Here is a 20,195-nt window from a genome sequence, read left to right on the forward strand (position 1 = left end):
ATGATTAATTAATACAATTAATTAGAAAAATTTATTAAAACAATTAATTGGAAAAGTTATAGGGAAAGCTATATCATTTCCAGTTTTCCCCCAAAAAAAGTAAAAAAAACAATGTACTGGAAAACCTAAAAAAAGCCAAAACCCAGCAGTGATAACCCAAGTTGAAAATGAAGAAGGGGGCTTTTTTGAGACAAACAGAATTTCTCTCTGAGCCATTGCAGTACCTTCATATAACAGCTTCTCCTGCCCCCTTTCAGGACGTTGATAAAACTACAGCCAAGTGGATATGTTTTTTTACTCCATAGGCTGCAGTAATGCAATCGTACAGTCTACTGAACTCAGGGAATGCACTTTGTACAGCTAAACTATGTTGGGTGGAACATTTTGGCTTCCAGGGTAAAAATATACTACTTTGTAAGCATTCAGAGCACTTGAGAAATGCAATCTTTGTTTTCCAAAATCTGCACACAATGGCAATAGTCAGTATTTAAAACAGCAAGAGCAGAAGTTTCAGTTCTGAGTTTCCCAGCCTCGCATATTGCAGGCTTGGACTTTGAAGGAACCGGCTGAGTCGCTGCTTTGCGTTTCTGCAGCTGTTCATTTGATGCTGTTTGATACATTCCCTCTTCAAGTGGCTGAGCAAAGTGCAGGTTTCTTTAGATACAGGTTGCTGCTGATAAGCAGATCTCTTCCTCCTGCTGCTTTCTGGCTTAGAGGGCATTAGAGCCATTGAGACTGGTCAGAAGGAGGTTTTACATGACGATGTTCGCTTCTGCATGCGCGTCTGTGCGGGCGCTGCGGGCTCGGCGCGCCCGGCTCGCCGGTCTCTGCTGCCCTCCAGCGGCCGCCGCCCCGCTCCGCCCCCCGGCTCCGCTGCGGGCCCGTCCGCCCCGTCCTGCCTCGGGAAATCACATTTGGAGCCTGGCGGAGGAGAAAACACACGTCTCTCGCGTTTTTCTGTCCTCTCTTGCGCCGGCATTTCTAGTATTTCCACCTGCATCCCCGTTTGTCGGTGACCTCACCACCCCACAGATAGTGCCTCTGCTCCGCCCCAAAGCGCACGGCATCCAAAGCCTCGCCCCCGTGTTCCTGAGCTACGTGGCAGCGCCTGTGCTGCCTGTCAACAAGCAAAATGCGTTTGGATGGGCTGCTAGCAGGCGATGAAGTGTGGCTACTTGGGTTAAGTTAGTGGCTCCTCCAGCAAGCAACCAGATTTTACAGTCTTACAGGAAACACTCTCCTATAGACCTCAGCTCATTTATCAAGTTGTTCGATTTGGGAAATAGATTTAAGCATATGGGTGAAGGTTGTGGGTTGTGTAATCACATAAACCTTGATCCTCTGGGAAGTCAGGTCAACAGATGAAAGTCAAGATGAAGAAAAGAAGAGCCAGCTGAGAGTGTGGTCAGGGCAGAAACTGGAATGAGGTTGAGCCAGCGGAGACTGGAACTCCTGCAATGGCTTTTCAACAGACAGCCTGTGTGCAGTCATTAATCTGGGGGTAGCTTGGGCACTTTTTGAAGGTCAGCAAGCAATGTTTACCTGCAAGAAAGAGACCAAAGGTGAGCTAGAGACCCTTCTGGCACTGTGTTCCCTCCTGGTGGCTGAGCTAAGAAAAGCCCCTGGGATAAGGGCCTGGGGCCTGCGGCTGTCAGCCAGCACATCTCCAGTGGCAGCCCCCAGGAAGGAAGACAGTGGGGACTGGTGAGCATTCCAGTGTACCTTACAGCTGCCTAAAAGAAAATGGGGAGGAGATACCAAGTGAGTGAAAGCAAAAATTAATATTCAATCAGTTAGCTTCAAACCACACCCAGTTATCAGTCAGCAGTTGTCCCTCATCATTTATTTTTGTGGCTCATAGCTATTCCTTAGAAAATATTTGAAACTACCTAGGGATAGAATAACAGTCTTAGTCAAGCAGTAAAATGTGTTCATGGTAAAGATGTGTCCTGTAAACCAATACAGCAGGAGAAATCTGAGATAGAGTGTTGCATTTGACACAGAAATTAGAGAAATGGTGCTTAGCCAAATACCATTAACATGTCTTCATACTATTTTCAGGCCTTTCAGATTTCAAATTTCGTTGCCTTAGACTTCTGTAGGTATTGCAACTATTGCAAGAGGTTTTTCAGATAACTACCCATTCTGTGAAATTTTGTTTTGTCATCTATGAGGAAATTAAAGACAGAACTATCCCTGTTAAATCTGTACATAGTTAAACCCTGTTAAAGCTATGGAGATCTTAAATGACATTCTTTATTTAAAATAATTTTACTGTGTGACTTTTTCTAAAGGATCTTAGTTTCATAATAACGAAAATATTCTGTAATGATGCAAATCCAGACTGCTCAATCAGTGCCTTTTTCTTTAGAATAATGAAGAAGGGCAAAATAGGAATTGGGGGCCGTTTTGGGGGTTTTTTTTCTCCAATAATTCAGAAATCCAAGTCATCATTATCACTTGTGTTTTACTTTTGTATCTATGGACTATAATTCCTGAAGAAGTAAAGGTGAAGAATTAGTAGAAGGAAATGTTTTTAATCATTGTCAATGTTCTAGAATTAGTAAATATGTGTTTCCATCAAGCCTGAGAACAGCATTTTCTTTCTGCTGCTTAACATCCCAAAGCACTGGAGCTGCTCTGTCATCACAGAGCACCATGAATGGCATGAGATGTGCTTTATGAAATATGAGCCCTTCAATACAACCCTGAGACATGATGTGGTATCAAAACTGCCTCATTTTGGATCAAAATCACATTTAAGGGGCATCTTTTAATTTCTTAATTAATTTTCTTGAATTTGTCTTAGAAAGAGATGAGAAGATTAAAACTTTTTATAGCTCCTGGCTTACTTTTTTTCCCAAGCCTGTAGATGCTGTAAAGTATCTCTGACATCTGATAGTTAAGAGAGTCAATGCTGCACCCGTACAATTTAAGAGAAGAATGTAGTTTTTAGGACAGTCTTCCAGCAAGCCTATTACTCTAGAAGTTATTTCCCCATTTATCTTTTGATGCAAAAGAATGTGAATTTTAGAAAATGCTGCAGAGTCACAAGTTTTCCATACTTAAGACATTTGGTTTTTAAGTTTCCTGCTGCTATGGCAGCTTTAGCAATAAATGCATTTTAAATGCCACTTTGATGAGTCACAAGTGTCTGTTGAACTCTCTTTGTGGTGAACTACCATTTCACTTCCATTCAAAGAGTCTCATTGCTCTTTTACATTAATCATTCACTCTCTCCAATCTAATACTAAGGAACGAAGAGGTAATGTTTCCTATTTGTGCAATCACAAAAGAAATCTTACCTAATTCCTTGATTTTCTGACACAGTCATAAGCATAGTGAGAGGAAACATTGCATCACATTACCAAGCAGCTCCAAAATGGAGCCAAAAAAGCCTTGGGTGCTCACATATCTGAAAGACAACTTTGTAAGCATCAGGTACAACACACTGAATGCTATGAATTCCAGGTTATCATCCCTACTGTTTATCAGAAATAAGATCTAATAAATAGTCACACTTGCTCCCTATACACTACATCTGTAGATATTTTTATTTTACATGTGTCCAGAAGAGAAGGATGGTAATAAATCACTTGAGATGAGGCTAAAAAATAAGCCTTTTTAGTATAACCACTTTCCACCCCACATACTTAAAGTTAGTCTCTTCCCTCGGGAGCTTTAAACCTCTTTAGTTCTATAGAGAGTCTCACAAGGCCAGAGATATCTGGTGATCTGTGGGAGCTTACACGAGTAATTGGGAAAATCTCTTAGGCTTCACCATTTAACTGCCTATGACTGGTTTGATGGCATCAGTCTGGACAGTTCAGAGAACAACTCAGGTTGGGAGAAGAACTGTGCTGGCAGAATATTAAACACCATGGGGGCTTCTGTTTAAGGACTGATATACCTCAATTTTTTTGAGGGTTTTATAAGCTACATTGGAAGGAAATAGATAAAAACGGCTTGTGGTGGGGAAGGACTTAGATATAGATGTATTCTGAATTTTTTTACACGTTTAGTCTTGTAATCACTACTGAAAAAATGTGCACTGTTGTAGAAAGGATTTCTATTTTTAAATAAAAGTCAGTTAATTTACTTTTAGCAGATAATGGATGCAGGTAATCTTTTGAATACACCTAATGAGCTTATTTGGCTTTTTGAAGTCAATTTAGTGTCTCAACAGGCATCCTTAGTGATATTTTTAGTTGCAGTAAATAATTTCATAAAATAATGAGGTTTCCAACTGGGAATTTAGTCAAGTTAGAATTCCAAGACTAGAATACATTTCCTAGCAGCTGCAGATTTTTTTCAAAAGAAGTACAGTCCTCATCTCCATTCCTGGAAACTATTCAACATAAAGGGAACCAACACAGTAAAATTCCAATGGAGACACTCCTTATCCTGTTACTTTACTGTAGTGCATTTTAATCTGCACTATTATTGCTAAAACATGGCCTGGAGCTAAACTGATTAAATTTATTAAGTTCTTAAATTTAACTATTCTTCTACATAAGATCTTGAGTTTAGACTTGTAGATTTAAACATCCATTTTATTCTAGAAGCAAATTAATACTCTGTTTTCATATTATTAATGAGAGTTTTTTGGACTCCTGTTTAAAAAAAAAGCCTGAATCGCCCCAAGACCCCATCTACCTCTTCAGCTACCAACAGAACTATAAAGCCCTTACCCAACCCCCATCACTGACCTATTCAATAACACAAAACGCTGCATAGATTGCTAGTGCCTTTAGCTATATTTCTGCAGAACTAAAATTAAGAAGTGCAAATGGCTCCACTTTTCCATTGTAATGCAATTTTACCAATATTAACTTTACTTAATTCATATTCCTAATTTTTTATAACAAATATTTTTCTAGGCACTTCATAACATGATTAGAAACATCATCATGTCTCTGTTCAATTCTGTGTTTAAAAATCAGTCATTAACTGATCAAAACAAATTATGGATGTATGATCCATTCTTTTTATGCTCAGAAGTGAATTCCTTTCTCACTGTCATCTTTATTCCAAGTTTCAAAGGCAGGATTCAAAATCCACTGCAGCTGATGGAAGTATTTCCATTGATTTTCACTGGGCTTTGGTCAAACCCCAGATGTCAATGAACAAGCTGAAACTCATTGAATTGCCTTGTTTACAGAAGTGATGAAGCAGGTCAAAATCCTCATTTAATCTCACTGTGCTGGATAGGCCACTGATGAAAGAGCACACTAGCAAAAGGCAGATTTTAAAGAGACAGACCTGAAACAACCTGCTGTGCAAGTGTCATTTAGTTACCTTAGCTCTCTGATCTTAATTTCTCTTGATCCAACCTGCTACAAACTGAACATTTGAAAATAAACATAAGGCTATTTCTATTCCCTGTCTTTGTTTTCAATTACCTTTGATGTTGGCCAAATGGATGTATGTACACAATGTTGTAGAGTGCAGTGGGAAGACCTATAGGCTTGAAGGGAGTTCTACCCCATGGGTGAGACTATGTGGCCCTGTCAGACCACCCAGGGAAATCCTTGCCTCCAGCTGTTTCCCTCTGCCCAACAGCCCAGTGTCTTGTGTAGCCCTTTCCTCTCATAGACATCCTTCTAGGTTTGAAGTCAGCAGCAATTGAACTGTCTCTGCTTTTTCTTACTACCCCAACATGCACACATCTATCTTAAAAGTGCATGGTCAGTTGGATTATTACATAGGTTATGTAAAACTAAGTGACTTTTAAAAGTAAGGCACCACCAGTGTTCACTCTGCTAGCAGCCCCATCACTCATCATTTAATGAATCTGTTCAGAGGGGGAGTCTGAGTCTCCACCTACTGAGGTGAAGCCTGAGATGGCCAACTAAAAACAGAGACTAGACAAAAATAAGAGAACAAAAGTAGGTATTTATTTGAAGGGCCTTCAAAGGTACACCCTGGGCAGGCCAAAGGCTACACCCAAGATGGACCCTGGGTCCTGAGTTCTTCACACTTTTGTAAGTTTGGTTCTTTGCATATCAGGGTTAATTGTCCAATTATAACTTAAGTTCATGATGTAATTATACCAAATTTGTCCCCCTTTGGAGGCTTTTAGTTTACACATTTTGGGGCCTGGTGTCCTTGAAGAGCAAACCTAGAGAGGTTTGCTATGTCTAACCAGCATGAGAGAACAGCAGCTAACAGGCCACATGAAACTTCAGAATTACCCACTAAGCAGTACAGGATTTGAAAAATAAAAAAGTTAAAACTGAAGGCATCAGAGGAAGAGACTCCAAACTGCAGGATAAGCACAGCTGACAGCCAGCATATGAGTAAAGCAAAGCTGAATATGAAGCAGGCATTGCATGGCAGGCACACCAGTTCTGAAATGAGGAATAACAAAGGATGAGAAGTCAAGCTATTACCTTTGCACACCATTTCTAAAAGAAACCATAATTCTCACAAGTTCACAAACCTACATGAGACTTCAGGTGAGAGACCTTCTGTGAGAAACCATCACAGCTTTGTTGCCTCCAAATCAGTGACCATTTATGTCAGCTGTCAGTCCAGGAAGGTAACCCAAAACTTGGGATGGTAAATTCCTCTGAGGAATTTACTTCTGTGCTAAGGGTCAATATAGAAGCCTCATGTGGTTCTAGCTGATGTTCATCTCCACGAATGTTACCGTAACCTTTGCAAGTAGAAAGCATATTTGGTGGTTTATTCATACTCCCAGTATGATCTTAAATTAACACTATCTTTCATGAGGAAAAGATCAAAAGTTCCTAAGGCCTCTGGTCCCTCCTAGCAGCAAACACACACAGAATCTTCTCATGCAAATATCATATCTGTCAGCACAAAAGAAGAAACCATTCATATCAGTGTCAGTTACCAAATGTGTTTCTGTGTTTAGAATTCATGGTAATTTATTCTAATGATTTTTTAAAGAATCTATACAAACTGTTTAAATTTCTATTTGTTCTCATATCAGCTGTTATACAAGATCAGGTCTAGACATATACAAGATAGGGTCTGCTGATTTTAGCAACTGAATGCTTGGATGCAAAATGAGCAGACTGACTCATGAATAAGCCTCTACAGAACACCCACACGTTACAATATTTTCCTCCATGCTACTGCAAGAACACAAAGAGGAAAAACAAACTCAATAGAAAGCAAAATTAATTCTCTTGGGATTGTTTCAATCAAAATTTTAAGTGTCCTGAAAGCCTGAAAACAGTTAAATGGAAAAATATACTCAGTTGGTAGTGCTGTACACCTCCACGGGAGTACTGCAAGTATAGAAATGAGATATGGTCATAACAAAAATTAAATCAATTCAAAAGCCTTTTTACTACCTCTTTAGTGTGTAATTGCACATACAATCTGAATCAGGTATAATATTGTTTCAGTGCATTGACTCTTATCCACAACCTCAGGACAGAAAATATCTGCTTTTTTCTTCTCTTCTCCCTATTGGAATACTACGTGTTTTGCCTTCAAAATTGTTGACAGCCTTTTTCCCCAGGGAGGTTTCTTTAATGAATGTTTAGTACTATCCCCAAGCAGTTAATGGTGAATTTTTGGTCAGAACAGAAGGGGTTCGTCATGGAAGAAGACGGGACAAAAAGGGGAAAAGCCTTTATTGCAATTTCCATCTCTGTGACACTGATAGAAGAGAATCTTTTGCACATCCATATGCTTAAGGCGTTAATGCACAAGAGAGGCAATGACAGGGGAATTAGTGTCAATACAGAATGTTATACAGGTCTGCATTGCCTCAGATTCCTGAATCTAAAAAAATATTGCAGCATGACCAAGTGCATTTTGTCAGATGATGACATAAGTTTTGTAAAAAGCAAGAATAAAGAAAATAGGGAAATTTGATACCTAGATTCCACATGGAATCCACATGCTACTGAAGGAAAAGTAGATAGTTATGAAGGATTTTCAATGAGGAAACCAAAGTGGAAATAGAATAAAAGATGATAGATCTAACTTTCAAAAAAAAAAAACCACTTATGGAAATCTCTTTGTGGAAAAAAGTATAAGGACATTTATTTTTAAAAAGGAACTGCATATTGTCTAAGGTAGAAATCTTAGGACTGTCTTGTATGATGAAAACTTGGTTGAATTAAATATGTCTCTGCATAAAAAGGGGGGATAGTAACCTTTTCTATTCAAATAAGGCATGGCTTTGAAGGAGAATTTAAATTGAGTAGTAGCCTGGAAGCTTTGATTTACATCAAATAATTGGATATGTACTTCCAACATGCAAAGCAGGCAGCAGCTGAAAATGATCTGAAGCAAAACAGGATTTTCAAAATCATAACTGAATTATTTGGAACAAAGACCATGAGTATTGGGAGCAAAACCAGGAGTGAGAAAAGTATTAAAGTGCAGATGATTCACATAGGAACATCTTATATATAAAATAATAGCCTCTCTGACTGCTACTGGAATTGAGAATTTTATTGCAATGTCAACTAGGTTGTCAAGTGCTCAGGTCAGAAAAACAAATCAAATGCTAGAAATGACAAAGAAAAGAATAGAGGGCAAAACAGGAAACATTATTTTTTTCCCTATATGAGCCCCATGTGCCTGCACCTTAGGTATTCTGGGATGACTCTTCTATTCCAGGGACTGGACTGGGTTCAGAGAAGGGCAGCAGGGATGATCAAAGTTAGAACCAGCTCTGTGAGGAGCAAGTGCCAGCGCGAGAAAGAAACTGCTGAGAAGGGAATACAATGGAGGCCTCTGCAGCCATTAGCAACACAGAGAATAAATGAGAACAATTGCATTTTCAACAGTTGAAGAGACAGCAGTATTACACTCAAATAAAGCAAGCAGGCAGCAGATGCAGAAGAAGCAACAGGAGGTGATCTTCCACACAATGAGTAAGTAAGCTATAAAAATTCTAGAGATAGTGTTGTTCAATGAAAAAATGTATATGGATTCAATAAGTGGTTGGGCAAATGCAAGAAGAAATATCCACAGGGGACTAAGTTAAGGGGCATCACTCTCTGAAAATACCACTACATGATCCCTGGGTTTTGTATTCTGCACAAGACATCTGCTGGTGGTTGCTGCAGATTGATGGGTTAGAAGGACCATTGGCTTAATGTGTCATTTTTATACTCTTAGGCTGCTGTAATTTTGTGCTTCTGTCTTAACAAATTTTGTTTGTATTGTGCATTAGGTTGATGCACAACACAAATTACCTTCCACCTGTCAAAAAGGAGGAGCATCAAACAGCTGTTGCTAGGGATCTGTAAACTAGAATTAAATAACAAGTTATTGATAGTGATTTTACCATCAAAAACAGCAGTAGGCATTTCTTACATAAAAGTGGGTTTGATGCCACACAAGCAGAAGGAATGTTACAGGTGATAAAACAAGATTTCGACTTAGAAATCCAAAGGCATTTGGGGTGCTTTAGCATATGGGAGTTTAAGTTACCCGTTGATACTTGGCTCAGATTTCAGAAAACAGCATAATTACTTTATAAATGTTATATAATATGAATACTTAGCATATCTTTATTCATACTATCCCTCTAAAAAACAACTTTATAGTCCACAAGAACTGATCAAAAGCTTGGCACCCTTTTGATGTTAGATAAGGTAGAAGCTTAGAGACAAGAATTTCATTAACTAAGCACAGAAATGAACAGCAGTGTAAGTATTCTTTAGGAAAGTAAGCTATGAATAAAGTGAGAAAAGCTCAGTGAGAAGGTCTGACCAAAACTATCTTTCAGAAGTAGCAGCAGAACGACCAATGACTGAAAACAGTTAAGACAAAAAGCCTGTAAAACTCACTCCTTTGATTTTACTGGGAATAAAGTGTCCTTCAAGTATTAGTGTTTCTCTGTATCTTCACTAATTGAATTCAGTTTCTTGGCTGAACTGGTTTAGGGGAGGATTTACTGCTCATAGAGCCTGGCAGTGCTGCTCAGCAGTCCTGCATTGATTGTTCCTCAGGACAATTACACTTCCTTTGCAAGGCTGTGGAGGCAGTAGGTGGAGGATGATGGATGTGGGCTGTATATTCAAAGGCTGATATAACCTCCTTAACATCTGACTTAACATCTTGGGCTTCTTCTAGCATTAACAGTCAGAGCTGGGGTCCTTCAGAAACAGGTTCAGGAATTAAATTCCAATTTCACTACTTTGAATGTCTCTCTGGACTGCTTATCTCTCTACACTGACTGTGCAGGGAGCTAAGGCACTGGGGCTTGCTATGCATTAGCTTAGCAAATTGAGCTTTGGGACACTACTGCCCTTTGAAGATCTGTCACTGCATGCCAGAAGCCTGTTGGCTTTCACAGTAGCATCACAAAGCCCCCAAGAGTGCCAGAGAGGCCAAGAGCAGAGGCTCCAGCTTGGGTGGAAACACAAACCACAGAAGGTCAATGACTCATCGGTGCAGGAATGCAGCCTTGGGAAGAGCTGGTTTGGGGAGCCGGGCGTTGCAAATAGAGCAGAGATGTATCTAATGTATGTAAACCATCCTGTACACAGTGACAACACAAGATAAAGTGTAGATAACAGACACAGTCCCTACTAGGGAACAAAGGAAGAGCAGAAATTGCTCCAGCATCCTCTCTTCCAGTTACAGAGGAGTAATGTCTGAGTAATGTCACTTCATCATGGCTACCACCTCCCTCACCTTTTGTAATGATGAAGCACTTTCTGATTTGCCATCCTCTCCCTTTTGCTCCCAGATCCAGCCATTTTATGTAAAGAGTTTTCCTTTATCAAATCCTCAGGTTAAGTACGTTGAAGAGTAGTTTGTATCTTTCTGTTTTCTGCTTCTACTTTCCCACAGGACAGTGTGATTTATTACCCCAGTGGTTTATTACCAAACCAATGTGAAACAGAGTGCAACAGTTGTGATGGTGTGCATGCATTGGAAATGTTTAACAGTTCAGCAGTGAAATTAAAACTATGAGATGGCAAAGTGAACTGTGAAACTGCCTATTATATGAGACAAAGAAGAACCAATGACTCAATGAAGGTCACTAGTTTTTCCACAGTGTTTAAAAAAATGACACTTGAGCATACACAAAAAGTCACTTCCAGAGTACGTAGATAACTGGATTCTACCTGTTTAATGTACAATACTTGGCAATAATGGTTGACCTGTGAAACTGTCTCTTTATTCTTTCATAGATGGAATATGCTCTAGATAGGACATCCCATTGCTGAGTGGACTGGATTTTGTTTGTCTCCCTAAAAGGCTTCATATGTTTCAGGAAAAGTCTTCCAGATGAAGTAAAGTAAACCTTATTTCTTCTACATTTCCTCCTGTATGACTATTCTGACAATAAAGCAGCTCCCATCACCATTTCTTTAGTTATCTCCTTCATCAGGCACTCTGCCTGATGTACACCTTAGAGCTTGCTGCATTTGAAGTTGTATTGTTATTGCCACACCTTTGAAAGATAGGATCTGGAGTTCAGTCATCACAATGCAAATATCACCCCAAAGGAGGTGCCTCCCACGCTGTTCTCAGCCAAGTGCCATGATGCACTGCATGGGTGAATCTCATTTGCATGTTTGTATTGAGGATTCTGGTCAAATACACAAACTTCAGAGCTCACCAGGTACAGGCTGGAGAATGTTTACTTTTTCATTAATAGCCAACATAATAGAACAGTCAATTGCAGGATGTATCTGACAAAATAAGCTCTGTTGAAAGGGGTGAGAAAGCCCTTAGTTTAGGGGAGAAGTGTCGCAGCAATCTCCAATGATATTAGAGATGGAGAATTTCAAGAAAGAGACCAATAAAGGAATTTTTTTCTGATAAATGTAACCTTTGACATAAAACGTGGATGAAGAGAGAAGTTTCTGATGGTGTAGGCCAGCATAGAGCCTACAACAGGCTGTCTGATTGCAGGTAGACTTAACGGGTTTGTTAGTTTGTTTTTTAATTTTGGTATAAAAAGGAAAAAGCACACTTTTCTTTCTTTTTTTCACTGATGTCCTTTATAAACATTTATAACTGTGTAGCTGTCCTGGCTGTTTGAGAAGTTGTAAATAAATACTTTCCACACCAGTTATCTTAACCTAAATCAAGTGAAAGAGGATATCAACCTCTGGATAATATTACACAACTTTTGCCCTTAAAGGTAGGAAACTGAAATTTTCAATGAGGACATTTTGTCCCAGCAGTCCCATTTTGTTTTGGGATATTCAGCTGGTAATAAGTTTTTTTCACAACAGCTGCTCAAGTCAGTTTGAGATCTAGGATCATATGAGTCAAGAAAGATATTTCTTCTGATGATTAGCTGAAGCTCTCTGGGCTAGTGTAACACACTGAGGGCTGTGCCTGACACCCAGCAGTCCCCAGGGTATATCTAGCAGTTGTCACTTCTTCATACCGCTTAGCACGCTTTTTTCGTTAATTGTTAGAAAGCATTAAGAATTCCTCTCATGCCTTCTATCCAGTAATCATTATTATACTCATTACCGAGTTAATTGCAGTAAGCAGTCATGATTTTAATACTTATTCTGTCACCTGTTTAAAAGAAGTGCGTATAAGCATTAAATAATACAGCTACTTAGTAACAGCATTGGAAATGTAATTCAGATATCTAATGGAAATATACTACTCTCTAAGCTCACAATGCTAGAATGCAACAAAAAGCTTGTTACGTTTTAATTAAGGAACAGTTCTTACAGCTCAAGTTAGACTAAAAGCATACAAAAGTATAAACCAAGCTAAAACTTCCCATTGCATCTTATTTTAGGTGGAACTACAACCTGAACTAAGCATATAACCAAAAGAACAGAGCATGTGCCTCAACCAGGGGTATATAAAAGAAAGATAATGGACAAAAGAAAAGAGAAAAAACCAATGTGTTGTCTTTAAATGACATTGTCTCACATTTCTTAATGTAGAATGAGCTACCTCAGAACAGAAACAAAATCTAAGAAACATTACTGTTTGAGTACTTTCTTCATGTTAAACCTTTTTTGTATCAGATGAGAAAGACTTCTTGGAAAAGAGACAGTTAAATAGGACTAAATTCTTCATATGCTTTATACTGAAGAAAAAAAATGAAGCAAAGTTCCAGTAGTTCATAAGAAGAATACAGTAATACATTATAAACTGCATGTTAATCATATGAAAAGTATTTGAAAGGGTTAAGGTCATATCCAGTCAATATGCAGCCAGATCCTCCTGGGTTTTACCTTGTAGATTGAGTAGCATAAATACAATTTTACAAATGAGTCCCAGCTCAAACCCTGTTGAAAAACAGCAGGAGAAATGGTGCAGAGTGGGACAGGAGGATGCTCCATGCCTGCACCTCTACCTGTGTCCTACTTCCACTCCAGGCTCTTTGGAGAACAGTGGCAGTCTGAACCCATGCTTTTGTTCTCTGCCCTCTCCTGTTTTTCTGGTTTTCCTGCTGTGCTGTGGCTCTGATGATGCTGCTCAGCCCTACTCCATCAGCGCATGAGGGGGTTCCCAGAGCAGCATCCAGCAAACTTGTGGGGTGAGATGCAGTGCACTGAGTGTTAACAGAATCACTGAACCTTTTTGTTGTGGCTCCAGCTATGCTACTTGCTAAAAGTTTCCTGCCAGTGATACACTGCAATAGTGAAGGCTACAAATGTATTACAGCTGTCAGCCAGCTGTAAATAACAACCAGTTGCATTCAGTGCATCAGACCTGTGCAAGAATAGAGCCTGAGGAATCTATTTTGTTTGGAATAGAACCAAACCCTAGCCATAATTCTGTCCAAATGATTAAACTGAAGTTTCAGTGCATTTGAAAAAGAAATTAGGATTTCTATTGAAAAAAGGTTAAATATTGAAAACCTTCTTGATGAGGACAAAATGCCAAATAAATGTACATTTGCAGTCAGGACACAGCTGTGGAAAGTTGCCTCAATTTAAGTCACTGATTGAGGTGTGGGAAGTAAAACAGTGATTTCAGTTACTTCCCCAAAGAGGAAACTGGAATGAGAAGTTAATATAACAAGTCATTTGTTTACTCCCCAACTCCAGTAAACACGGCTCAAGCATGATGATTTTTGCAAATGAAATTTGCAGATGATTGAAACAGTGAAAAGCAAATCTAAAAGTAGTGCAAAATGAAGCAGAAACAGAACACAGTATGTGGGGAAGTGGTCAAGAAGATCCAGATAAGCATCACAACAACTCAAGTGGCAGCTGTAGCAGAGATCAGTTGATCAGTGGAGGCCAGGAACGTAACACTGAAGGGAGGTTGTTCCTTTGCCCAGAGATTTGCAGCTACAGACTTCATATTGATAAGAGTTCTTGACAAAGCAATACAACTTTTAAGAGACAATATATGATATTTATCATGATTATAAAATGTAAACTGTAGAGGCTGATACTAGATTATTCTAACATTTATAAGATTTATATCATGCCTGAGCTACTTCTTTGTTACTTCGGGCAGGAAATGGGCTTGTCCTGGCAGCAGCAGGATGTGATGCATTAACAGCCGTACTGGAGCCTGCTAAAATAACAGCAAAGATTTTCAGATCCAATAGCTGTCCTTCCATTACTCTTATAATGCTTTATTGAAAGTGCCAGCTGGAAACATCAACCATCTCCTTTGTTGCCAAATAATTACCAGCTTTAATAAAAACAGCAAGTTAAAAAAAAACTTGAATAGGCATTTCTGGCTAATGTCTATACCTAAATATCAATTTCTGCTATCAAAAGAGGACAAAGTCAAGGTAGAAGTTAGAGTACCATGGCCTTCACGTTTTATAGATGAAGTCCTTCATGAATGTGTCTACACTATAGTTTAATTTTTCATGTGATGAATACTGAATTCTTTCACTTGTTGGCACATTTGAACTTTGATGAAATGGAGATTTCGTGTAGAAAGAAGTAAATAACTGAGCAGAGGTGCCATTTTAACCTTAGTGGAAAATAGAAAGTTAAATGGGTCCATTTTGTTCTGAGCTTTGACAAGAATCAAAATATATGTTCTTCCTTTCTTTAAAAACTTGCTTGGAGAAGTGCCGTCAAATCAAATCTTTCTACATCATTCTTTACCAATAAATAAACATTTTCAGCATTTAATGCAGTTAACAAACAAGACCAGTTCCTCTAAACTGGAATTCAAGATACCTTTTATTTTCCCAGACCACCTACCCCCAGCCCATCTGGAACCCGTTCTGGTTCTGTCTTCTGGAAAGTTAATACAGCTATTGATTAGCCATTGCTTAAAACAGCACCATTTACGTGACAGTAGTAAGTGTCTTTTCACATAAGGTTAAACATTTGCATTAACTGATTTTTCAGAGTTATCCAAGATAAATTTGTCCTTATTTTCTTCGGTATGGCTGTTAGCTTAATTTTTTTTTCTATAATGCCCCAATTCTTCTGGAATCAACAACACTCACAGGGTTCATTATACTGCAACACTCAGCAAAAATGCTGTAGAATTGTCCAGGATTTCAATTTATTCAAGGGCCGCATTTTAGTTCACAGTTACATCTGTGAATCTGACATTCGCAAAATACAAATGGTGAGATTAGCATGCTTCTGAGCAGTGAAAGATAAGCTCTGTCTGACCTAAATCATTTCAGAATAGTAGAAGTTATTAGCACAATGTGAGTCTTTCCCTTTACGTGACTTACATCCTGTTTTCAAGTCCAGTCTAGTCAGGGTGTCTCTATAGCCTTTGAAATCTAATCCATGACTTTTCATAGGACTGTGGGTGGATTTGGCTAGAAAACTTCTCAATGATAGATATTGTTATAGTGCAATTTTATTCTGAAACACACCAAAATTTTCTGCCTAGTATTCCTCCTCTTGTGGATCCCTCTTTGAGAGACAGGAGTTATAAATTACTATGAGCCTTGCCAATAGTGTGTTTTATTCAAATATTTCATCAATTAAGGGGAATTTTCTTCAGATAATGTGAGGGATATGAAAGCTAGATCCCTTGTTAGACTGCTTTTTAAACAATTTCCTTGCAAGTCTCAAGGCAATGAACTGATGCTTCCTGTATGTCACTTTACTCTCTATTTTCAGCATAGAAATGAAACCTGAATTGCATATATTAGTATCAGGAAGAATCAAAATGTTGAAGCTGTGGGAAACTAAAATACCAAATTTGAGGTCCACCAGCTGGTTTTTCCACAGATGACAATGCAGCCTAGTTCAGAGCTATTTTCTAAAAGCTCAGCCTGCCATTCCTGTAAATGAAGATAATTTACGCACTGGACTTGTAGCAGATTTCTTGTAAATGGCCTGAATAATAATCACTCTTGGGACAATATTTCTGCTTATATTATCCTTGTGTGCCATTTCTCAGCATTGCAGTTCTTGTATTTGTGTGGTTGTTTACTTCCCTTTAGCAGAAAGGGAATGATCATATGCTGTGGCCTCAATATGACACAGGCAGAGCATGTTCCAAAAACCACGTGCATAATCTTTGTGGAGAACTCACACATGCTGCTACAAGGCACAGAAAGCTTGTTTCTTGCTAAATGTCATTTTCTTCTCCCACAGGGCAGAAATAGAGAGGCAGAAGACAGGAAAAGAATCACAAGCAGCTGAAGCCCTCTCCTACATCCTTTTCCATTATTTTGCCATGCCAGAGGCAGTAGCTGACCTACCTGAGTAGGTGACCTAAGCTCTGGAAGATGAATTGGCCAGATGACTTTCACAGACCTTGACTATGCAGATGGTATGATCAACTGGAAGAACATCAGAAATACTTGAACATTTGAGTCCAGATTGCCCTGTGAGGTGGTCTCCTCTTTCCATTGCATCTCCTGAGATGAAACCAATTTCATGCAGGGCAACATCACTTGCCAAGGCCTGCAGTCCTGCCCTCCTGGGCAGCATTTGCACCCCTTGGCTACTACTGCCTCTGGATCAAGACTGAGCTGCCATACATGTCCCTTGGCTGTACCATGTATGGCTATGGCTTAGGTGGTAAAATGATCAGGGGGTGTTGCTGTCTGCTGAGGGCAAGTAAACAACTGCTGAAATGCCATCTCAGTGCATCTTCTGCCTACGTTCAAAATGGCAATTGTTTTAGTGTCAGTATTGCATGAAGGATGTGGATTAGAGCAGAGTTCAAAGCTCCCCAAAATGTGCAGTGAAAAAGCACAAGAGGGAACAGTGCTCTGTCAAGTTACCCAAGGTTTTTGAGAGAATAATCAAAATTTTTATTGATCCTTTGTCCTTTTGAGACCCCTGAACTTGGACCACAATTTCTTAAAATTATATATCTGTCGTTTTGCAGCCTTTTTAAACTTCACAAGTATCTGTCAGTCCCTCCATGAGCCTCAGATCATCAGGACTTGCCATTAAAAAAGCATTATTGGGCAAATCCCCTTTTGGTTCTGTGACCAGAGAACACAGAGGGAAATTTCCCCCAGCTGTGCTCAACGCTGGCAGGGAGCATCTCAGAGCAGCGCAGGTAGCTCACACACATGGATGGCAACACTGGCAAGCACTGTCTGAAAAATGAGCTCCCCTCTCTGCAGTAGGGCTTCAGCCTCATCCAGGGGGGGTGGGCACAGTGGTTGCCGATGTTTGGTACAAGAGCAAAACCCTGAAACCAGGCTCATGTATGTATGGGGTGATTATTCACTTTCTCTCCTAGGACACTTAGGGCTGGAACAGCATCAGACAACAATTAGTATAGACAGCCGTGAGCCTGCATCTTAGTGTGCTATACAAAATTAAAAGTTTCTTTTGCCATTTCTCTGGCAAACACTTGCATTTATTATGCAAGGAAAACTGCCTTGGCATCTTGATTGTGAGAGTTGTTAATTTTACAGAACAATCCCTTAATGGGCAGGAACTCAAATATAAACACATACTGCTGGATCTGTTGCACCTCCCTGAGAACATACACTAACATCTGTGCCAAATATTCTTCAAAAAAGAATTGGTTGGTTTCAGGGTTTAAAATACCGATAGTAACACATGCAAATTTAAAGCAGGCTGTGCAATCTCATCACTGGGACTCTATGCACAGGAATCCTGGCAATTGTTTACCTCTCCTATGGGCTTGTTGATGTACTTGAACAAATCACTTCATTGCTGGTCCTGTGTCACCCCCAAGAATGCCTGAACTGTTGTTAGACACCGCCAGAAAAAGGAGCAGTGACAGGTATCTTAATTCTGAAAATACTGCACCAAGAAATCACATATCCTTCTAGGAATTAGAAATGTACCTGATTAGAGTGCCTCAGAGACAACTAATCCTGTGCATCAAAACATATCTCCAAATCTCAAGTTGAAAGTCTCAAAAATAACTTATGCAGGTAATAATTATTCTGCATATGGTGGAGATTTGACCAACTAAAATAATACAGTGAAAAAAATCCCATTAAAATACAAAAAAATGCTAAGCAGAAAAACTCCTTTTTTACTATTTCTATTCTCTTCATGACAGAAATATATTGTACCCCCAAGTGTCACATGGGGATAAAAAGACTGAACTCCTCCAAATTTCTTTAGGGTATCTTTCAAAAATTAAACATGCATGGAGTTTTGTAATTTCTGATCACACCCCAGTACATAGAGAAGTACAGACATGAATTAATCTACCCATGAAATTCAATAACACGTTTACATGTTTGAGAATGTGACTCATCAAAACAAGCAGTAAATAAATGCTTAGAAAGAAATTATAGCTACTGTTGTTTTGACTGACAATGAAACCAGTCTTGCAGTCACCTACTGCTCTTACTGAAGCAGGAAAGAGTAAGAACGTAAACAAACTGGCTTAAACACTGTAGTCTTAAAAACATTAGTAAATAAGCAAATGAGAGAAAATACTGAATCAACTGTATAGAGACGAAAACCCTCAATGGTTATTATAGAGAGAGATATAGATGCACAGTTATATCATTATAGAGAGAGATACAGATGACCAGATGTATCACTATATGGAGAGATATACATGTATTTAAATAAGCCACCCTCCCCAACCGGTTACTGTTTAAAATAAATGCATAAAATTGTGAAGAAATCAGTGTTCTTAGAAACCTGATACAAAAACTAAGAATGTGAGACAGGGAATATTAAGATAAGTGAGAAAATATTTCTAGGGCTTTATGAAGAAAGCTTATAGTATGAGTTAAAAAGTTTAACATAATAACTGTGGGTGGGGTTTTTATATCTCCTTGAGGAATGATACTACCATGATACTTGCACCAAATTCAGTGCAAGATTGACGTCTATAATGCTAATTATTTTTTAAAATTAAGCTTCCAGTTTGTACATATAAAGAATGTTAGATATCATGACTAATGAAGATATAAAAGAGGATTTTTATTTAAAGGCTGCAACTCAGAAAAATAAGGTAGCCTGAAAAAGCATCAAATCAAATCAAGCCTCTTTAGCAAATAGAGAATTCATACATAATCACATCTATAATCTCAAATATAATCCATACAACTACAGAAAAAGGATTTGCTTATGAAGAGTACCACATTTTGCTACTTATTCATAGTTTGAACAGGGGATGGATAAAATGGAGCATGACATAATTCCAGAACCTGTCACAATAATGGCAAACCTCCAGTTAGACCTTCAAGCCTCCTTGAGACAGGCATAGAGACATGCAAGTGTGAGCCAACGCTAACCTTGGAGTTCTGTGGTGGCTCTAATCTAAGAGTTGACCATAAAAAAGGATATGACATAACCCTGCTACTTTGGCACCTCAGTAATTCAACTTGCTCCTCCGGTTAGATTTTTGATGATGAGCAATGGTTTTTGGCACTTCTGGTCCCAAAAATACCATTCTTGTTTTGCTGAACTAACGAAACAGAGGCTACCCAATACATCAGACCAGTAATGTGCAGTATTGCTCTATAAATCAGCAGTTATGTTCCTGGATTATCTAGTAGGCATCTGCAAAAGACAATAAAGAGAAAATAAATGCATTTTCAGGCTTAAATCGCCTTCAAATAACTCTCAAGTGCTGGAAGAAAATATTTATAAGCTTGTTAATTGAAAATGGTGCAGATGTTGGAAGGAGATTTCACCATAAGGCAGCTCTGAGAGACCAAATGAAAACTGGAAGGAGGGACTGTAGAGTTCTGTACATCCTTAGAGACATTACACTAGCTTGATGTTAAAGTTGTTAAAGACTACACTACAGGGTACCACATCTCCAAAACAGGCAATAGATTATCCATGGACATCATCTCTAATTGTCCTGAATACAACCACTGACTGCATTAAGCAGTTGGCAATTATAACTGGGAT

The 20,195-nt window shown here is 38.9% G+C and overlaps 1 long non-coding RNA gene across 1 annotated transcript; it reads left to right on the forward strand.

Moving 5' to 3' along the window:
- The first annotated feature begins 8,616 nt into the window (after window positions 1-8,616).
- On the forward strand, window positions 8,617-18,977 carry LOC109144894. Its single transcript, XR_002045940.3, has 3 exons — window positions 8,617-8,864; window positions 11,139-11,240; window positions 16,473-18,977. It is a non-coding gene; the product is annotated as an uncharacterized LOC109144894 (long non-coding RNA).
- The last annotated feature ends 1,218 nt before the right edge of the window (window positions 18,978-20,195 follow it).

Source organism: Corvus cornix, chromosome 4 (assembly GCF_000738735.6).
Source record: "Corvus cornix cornix isolate S_Up_H32 chromosome 4, ASM73873v5, whole genome shotgun sequence".
Classification (NCBI taxonomy): domain Eukaryota; kingdom Metazoa; phylum Chordata; class Aves; order Passeriformes; family Corvidae; genus Corvus; species Corvus cornix.